The 7,757-nt window shown below is 41.2% G+C and overlaps 1 pseudogene; it reads left to right on the top strand.

Annotated features, from left to right (window-relative positions):
* The first annotated feature begins 4,535 nt into the window (after window positions 1–4,535).
* Window positions 4,536–6,088, top strand: LOC100475118 (annotated as a pseudogene).
* The last annotated feature ends 1,669 nt before the right edge of the window (window positions 6,089–7,757 follow it).

Raw genomic sequence — 7,757 nt, 5'->3', positions numbered from 1 at the left:
ATACCTTGAAGTCTGGCATTGTGATGCCACCAGCTTTAGTTTTCTTGTTCAACATTCCTCTGGATATTTGGGATATTTTCTGGTTCTGTACAAATTTTAGAATTATTTGTTCCAGCTCTGTGAAAAATGTCAATGGTATTTTGATAGGGATTGCATTGAATGTGTAGATTGCTCTGCGTATTATAGATATTTTAACAATATTTATTCTTCCAATCCATGAGCATGGAATGTTTTTTCCATTTCTTTGTGTCTTCCTCAATTTCTTTCATAAGTGTTCTGTAGGTTGTAGAATACAGGCCCTTTACCTCTTCGGTTGGGTTTATTCCTAGGTATTTTATGGGTTTTGGCGCAATTGTAAATGGGATCAAGTGCTTAATTTCTCTTTCTTCTGTGTCATCGTTAGCGTATAGAAATGCAAATGATTTCTGTGCATGGTTCATGTTGCTGAATTCCTGTATGAATTCTAGCCATTTTGGGGTGGAGTCTTTTGGGTTTTCCACATAAGCATCATGCCATATGTAGAGTGAGAGTTTGACTACTTCTTTGCCAATTTGAATGCCTTTTATTCCTATTTGTTGTCTGATTGTTGAGGCTATGCCATCTAGTATTATGTTGAACGGCAGTGGTGAGAGTTGTGTTCCTGACCTTGGGGGGCAAGCTCTCAGTTTTTCTCCATTGGGAATGATATTTGCCTTGGGTTTTTCATAGATGGCTTTTATGAGATTGAGGTATGTTCCCTCTATCCCTACACTGTGGAGAATTTTAATCAAGAAAGGATGCTCTATTTTGTCAAATGCTTTTTCTGCATCAATTGAGAGGATCATATGATTTTTGTCCTTTCTTTTATTAATGTGATGGATCATGTTGATTGATTTGTGAATGTTGTACCCTTGTATCCCAGGAATAAATCCCACTTGGTCTTGGTGAATAATCCTTTTAATGTACTGTTGGATTCTATTGGCTAGTATCTTGATGAATATTTTGGCATTCATGTTCATCAGGGATATTGGTCTGTAATTCTTCTTTTTGGTGGGGTCTTTGGTTTTGGGATCAAGATAATGCTGGCCTCATAGAAAGCGTTTGGAAGTTTTCCTTCCATTTCTATTTTTTCAAAACAGCTTCTGAAGAATAGGTATACTTTCTTCTTTTAATGTTTGGCAGAAATCCCCTGGGAAGCCATCTGGCCCTGGTGGACTCTCGTTTGTTGGGAGATTTTGATTATTGCTTCAATTTCCTGGCTGATTATGGGTCTTCAGGTTTTCTATTTCTTCGTGTTTCAGTTTTCACAGTTTTTAAGTTCCCAGGAATTCATTCATTTCTTCCAGATTTCCTAATTTCCTGGCATATAGTTGCTCATAATATGTTCTTAAAATTGTTTGTATTTCCTTGGTCGTGATCTCTCCTCTTTCATTCATAATTTTATTAATTTGGGTCTTTTCTCCTTTCTTTTTGATAAGTCCAGCAAGGAGTTTATCAATCTTATTAATTCTTTCAAAGAACCAGCTTCTAGTTTCATCGATCTGTTCTGTTCTTTTGGTTTCTATCTCATTGACTTCTGCTCTAATCTTTAGTATTTCTCTTCTTCTGCTTGATTTAGGCTTTATTTGCTGTTCTTTCTCAGCTCCTTTAAGTGTGTATTGGAGACTTTTCTAATTTTTTGAGAAAATTTTGAGAATACCATCTTTGCTGTATTCCAAAGGTTTTGAACAGTTGTGTTTTCATGTTCATTTGTTTCCATGAATTTTAAAAATTCTTCTTTAATTTCCTGGTTTGACCCATTTATTCTTCAGGAGGATGCTTTTTTTTTTTTTTTAAGATTTTATTTATTTATTCAACAGAGATAGAGACAGCCAGCAAGAGAGGGAACACAAGCAAGGGAAGTGGGAGAGGAAGAAGCAGGCTCATAGCGGAGGAGCCTGATGCGGGGCTCGATCCCAGAACGCTGGGATCACGCCCTGAGCCGAAGGCAGACGCTTAACCGCTGTGCCACCCAGGCACCCCAGGACGATGCTTTTTAACCTCTAAGTGTTTGAGTTCCTTCCAAATTTCCTCTTGTGTTTGACTTCAAGTTTCACAGCATTGTGGTCTGAAAATATGCAAGGAATATTCCCAGTCTTTTGGTACCTGTTGAGACCTGATTTGTTACCCAGTATGTTATCTATTTTGGAGAAAGTTCCATGTGCACTTGAGAAGAATGTGTATTCTCTTGCTTTAGGATGGAATTCTCTGTATATATCTGTGAAGTCCATCTGGCCCAGTATGTTATTCAAAGCCCTTGTTTCTTTGTTGATCTTCTGCTTAAATGATCTGTGCATTGTTGTGAGTGGGGTGTTGAAGTCCCCTACTATTATTATGTTATTATTTTTGTGTTTAATTTGGTTATGAATTGGTTAATATAATTGGCTACTCCCAAATTAGGAGCATAAATATTTATACTTGTTAGATCTTCTTGTTGGATAGACACTTTAAATGTGATATCTCTTCATCTCTTACTACAGTCTTTGGTTTAAAATCTAATTTGTGTGATATGAGGTTTGCTTCCCCAGCTTTCTTTTGAGGTCCATTAGCATGATAAATGATTCTCCACCTCCTCACTTTCAGTCTGGAGGTGTCTTCAGATCTAGAATGAGTCTCATGTAGACAACATATGGATGGGTCTTGCTTTTTTATCCAGTGTGATACCCAGTGTCTTTCGATTGAAGCATTTAGCCCATTTACATTCAGAGTAACTATTGAGAGAGATGAATTTGGTGTCATTGTATTACCTGTAAAGTCCCTGTTTCTGTAGATTGTTTCTTTCTGCTGTGTTACTTTTGGGCTCTCTCTTTGTTTACAGGATCCCCTTTAATATTTCTTGCAGGGCTGGTTTAGTGATCACAAATTCTTTTAGTTTCTGTTTGTCCTGGAAGCACTTTATCTCTCCTTCTATTCTGAATGAGAGCCTTGCTGGAAAAAGTATTCTTGGCTGCATGTTTTTCTCATTTAGTATCCTGAATATATCATGCCAGCCCTTCCTGGCCTGCCAGGTCTCTGTGGATAGGTCTGATGCCAGTCTACTATTTCTACTATTATAGGTTAAGGAGCTCTTGCCTCAAGCTGCTTTCAGGATTGTCTCTTTATCTGTGAAATTTGCAAGCTATTATGTGTTGGGGTGTTGATCTATTTTTATTGATTTTGGGGGGTGTTCTCTCTACTTCTTAGACTTGAATGCCTGTTTCCTTCACCAGATTTGGAGAGTTCTCAGCTTTGATTTGCTCAAATATACCTTCTTTCCCCCTCTTTCTTTTTCCTCTGGGACCCCAATAATTCTAATATCATCTTGTTTTATGGTATCGCTGATTTCTCAAAGCCTCCCCTCATGGTCCATTAGTTGTTTTTCTCTCTTCTCCTTGGCTTCCTTCCTTTCTCTCCTCTTGTCTTCTATGTCACTGACTCTCTCTCTTCTGCCTCAAGTATCCATTTTAGACTGCATCTCAGTTAAAGCATTTTTAATTTTGGCCTGATTAGATTTTATTTCTGCTCTAAGAGATTCGGTAGTGTCTTTTATGCTTTTTTCAAGACCAGCTAGTACATTTATAATCGTTATACTGAATTGTAGCTTTGACATTTTACTTATGTCCATATTGATTAGATCTGTGACAAAGAGTATTACCTCCCGTTCTTTCTTTTTCTTTTTCTTTCTTTTTTTTTTTTAAGATTCTATTTATTTGAGAGGGAGAGGGAAAGCACTAGCAGGGGCAGGAGCAGAGGGAGAGGGAGAAGTAGACTCCCCACGGAACAGAGAGCCCAATCCAGGGCTCAATCCCAGCACCCTGGGATTCATGACCTGCTGCGAAGGCAGACACTTAACAGAATGAGCCACCCAGGCATCTCTGGTTCTTTTTGTGGATTTCCCCTTCTAGGCATTTTACTCAGAGAAGAATGGATGAACGAGAGAACAAAAATCATAAATATCAACTATGACCCAAGTGAAATACATACTAGACAAACCCAAAGAGGTTAGGAACCAAAAAAGAAAAGAAAAAGAAAAAAGGGAAAAAGAGAGAATACAATCTCATAGGTGGACAAAACAGGGTGATCCACTTGGTCCTGGGTGTATTTTGGTCTGTTTGTTAGAAGACACTAAATCCCAAAATTGTAAGGAAAGAAAAATGTATACACACACACACACACACACACACACACACACGCACACAAATAATTGAATACAGTGAAAGGAAGCCAAAATTGAAGAATATATCTATAAAATATAAACGTGAAGATGAAAATTAAGGGATGCCTGGGTGGGTCAGTCAGTTAAGCGGCTGCCTTCGGCTCAGGTCATGATCCCAGGGTCCTGGGATCAAGCCCTGCATCGGGCATCTTGCTCAGCAGGGAGCCTGCTTCTCCCTCTGCCTACTGCTCCCCTGCTTGTGCGCGCACGCACTCTCTCTCACAAATAAATAAATAAATAAAAATCTTTTAAGAAAACGAAAATTAAAAAAGACTTAAAAACAAATCGTTGATAAAAGAAGAAACTTGTTGAAAGGAAAAAAAAGGAGAAGAAGAAAAAGAGAACTCTCGCCTCAATCTAAAGCCTGAAGCTAGAGGCAGGAGCCTTCTGAAAATCTCAACAAGTCTTGTGTGTACCTCTCACCGTACCTCAGCTCCAGACATGCTTCTTCACTGACAAGAAATATGCGGTAGATGGTCCCTATTCAGTTCCTTCATCCTCTGAAGTTGCTGACTTTAGTAACATCATCAATAAATTGCTGGAGGCCAAAAATGAGTTCCACAAACATGTGGAGTTCGATTTTCTTATCAAGGGCCAGTTTCTGCAAATGCCTTTGCTGAAACACATGGAACTGGAGAACATGCCCTCAGAAGAGGTTGTGGAACTGGAATATGTGGAGAGGTACACTGCTGCTCCGCCAGGGCAATGCTAGTTCCTTCATGACTGGATCTGTTCATGCCGAGGCGTGGAGGAATGGATCTTGACTGGTTCTTATGATAAGACTTCTCAGATCTGGCCCTTGGAAGGAGAGTCAATAATGACAATCGTGGGCCATAGAGACATTGTAAAAGATGTGGCCTGGGTGAAAAGGGAGAGTTTGTCTTGCTTACTACTGAGCGCTTCTATGGCTCAGACGATTCTCTTATGGGAGTGGAATGTGGAGAGAAAGTGCAAGCCCTGTGCTGCTGCAGAGCTTGTGCTGGAAGCACGGATTCTCTAGCTGTTGGTAGCACAGGAACTAAATTTTGCAGTGGCTCCTGGGATAAGATGCTAAAGATCTGCTGTACAGCTCCTACAGATGAAGAAGATGAAGTGGAGGAATCCACAAATCGGCCAAGAAAGACACAGAAAGCAGAACAGTTGGGACTAACAAGGACTCCCATAGTGACCCTCTCTGGCCACAAGGAAGCAATTTCCTCGGTTCTGTGGTCTGATGCTGAAGAAATCTGCAGTGCCGCTTGGGACCACACAGGGTGTGGGATGTGGAGTCTGGCAGTCTTAAGTCAACTTTGACAGGAAATAAAGTGTCTAATTGTGTCCCCTATTCTCTCCTTTGTAAACGTTTCGCATCTGGAAGCACAGATAGGCATAACAGACTGTGGGATTCCCGAACGAAAGATGGTTCTTTGGTGTCGCTGTCGCTAACCTCACATGCAGGCCGGGTCACATCATGAAAGTGGGCTCCTGTCCATGAGCAGCAGCTGATTTCAGGTTCTTTAGATAACATCATCAAATTGTGGGGTACAAAAAGTTGTAAGGCTCCTCTCTCTCATCCGGCTGCTCACGAAGACAAAGTTCTGAGTGTAGACTGTACAGACACTGGGTTACTACCGAGTGCAGGAGCAGACACTACTCACGTGGGGCATGAAAGTGAATGGTAAATTTGACCACAGATATTGTTTCTGTAAATGAAGTTGATAAAAAATCCTCAGATTACATCAGCGATGGTTCAGGAAGCAGCCTCTTTAAGTTTCTGTAGTGTTTTCATCCTTGATAATAGCTATCACCGTCTAGTTCTTTACTTTGTATTCATTATACAATAGTTTGTGTTATTAAAATATAAAATGTGACCTGCCTTCTCTGCCATATGCAGACTCTTGAAACTAAACTGATTTTTTTTATTTCCTTTTCTAGGTATTGGCTTGAATTAAGATTTCTTTTGAAATGCTGTAAAAGCATTTATTAAAATTATAGTAATTGTCCAGATTTTTATTTCTAATGGGGAAACTTAAGTTTTCCGACGTTTGCTGTTTTTAAAAAAAGTATCTTAAGGAAACGAATAAATTCTAATAGAGAAAAAATTAGAAATACAGTTTGCTTTGGGTAAAATAAGTGATGTCTGACTATAATAAGGCTTTGTGGGTATTCAGAACATTAAAACATGTAGATGCCACCAACTGAGAGTTTGTTGAAATATTTTAAGTGAAGTACTTTGTATTAAAGATATGTTACAATCCTTTAGAAATTGCATGCACATTTCATGGTAACCAGGAATCTTTCTCCCCAACCTATCCTTGTACAGAAGAGAATCTTTAGACAAAACCTTTCAGTCAGTATTAGATAATAAACATTCTATAAATTAAAAAAAAAGAGAAAAAGAAAATTTTAAACTGGAAGACTCAAGACACATGCAAAAAAACCTCTACTTCTAAATAATATTTTCCTCTAGTGCAGTTTTTCCGTTCCGAATGATCTACAAACTTGGTGTTTGCCTGAGGAGTCTGCTCGTCTTCTGGGGGCGGGGCCTGCTGCACTGATTGTCAAGTGTCTTTGCCTGGGCAGAGTTGTCCACCCCTTGCCAGGGGGCCGGGCTCAGTGTAAGCTGCTTTAGGTTGCTCTCTGTGGCTTTTGTTCCCTGAAGGCTTTTCAAGCGGCTTGAAAGGCTGGGGAAAAAAAGTAAAAAATAGCAGTGCCCTGATCTCCAGGCCTGGAGCTGAAGGATCGCAGCCCCCACTCTTCAGTGCGCCCTCAGGGAAAAGCATCCAACCCTTTCGTGTTCGCCAAACTCCCCAGACTCCTGTGATGCACACAGGCACCAATCCCCCCCCAGGGGAGGGAGAGGTGTCTAACCGCAGCCCCGCTGCTCCCTGGGCCCCTGTACCGGCAGGCAGCGTGGCGTTTGCCTGATCCTATGCCTGCCCATAAGGCTCCTCCTGGGGGAAGGCTGGAACTCTCAGCAGTTGTTGCTTGCTGGGCCCCTGCTTGGAGAGCGGTTGCCTGAATGTGGTATTCACATTCACAGTTAACAGTTTATGGCAACACCTTGATAAGAGGCCACTCGCTTGCTAATTGTAGCCAGCTTCCCTGCCCCAAAGCTTGTGAACTCTGCTGCACTCAGGCACCCCCGTTCTTTCTGTGACCTTGGGCACCCTGAGACCACACTGTCCCACCTAGGATTCTGCCCCGCTTCACCACCTGAGCACCTTTCAGGCAGGGACATCTCTCACTGCAGCAGACTTCTAGAAGTTCCGATTTTACCCTCCGCTGCTTTATCACTCTCCAGTGGCTGGCTTATGGAGGCTTCCTCCCCCGGGGATTATCTTCCAATAGATCCCCTCAGCTTCACACCTCCACACCTCCTACCTTGCAAAAAGTGGTCGCTTTTCCATCTGTAGACTTGCTGCAGTTCTTTCCTTAGAGCTCAGGTTGAATTCGCAGGTGTTGAGAATGATTTGATAGGTACCTAGCTGAATTCAGGGACCAGATGAAATGTGGGTCCCCTACTCTTCCACCGTCTTCCTCTGAGAGCTAGAAAGCATCTTCT

This window comes from Ailuropoda melanoleuca, chromosome 1 (assembly GCF_002007445.2).
Source record: "Ailuropoda melanoleuca isolate Jingjing chromosome 1, ASM200744v2, whole genome shotgun sequence".
In the NCBI taxonomy this organism is placed as follows: domain Eukaryota; kingdom Metazoa; phylum Chordata; class Mammalia; order Carnivora; family Ursidae; genus Ailuropoda; species Ailuropoda melanoleuca.
Note: the sequence above shows the minus strand (reverse complement) of the source record. Positions and strands in the feature narration are given on the sequence as shown.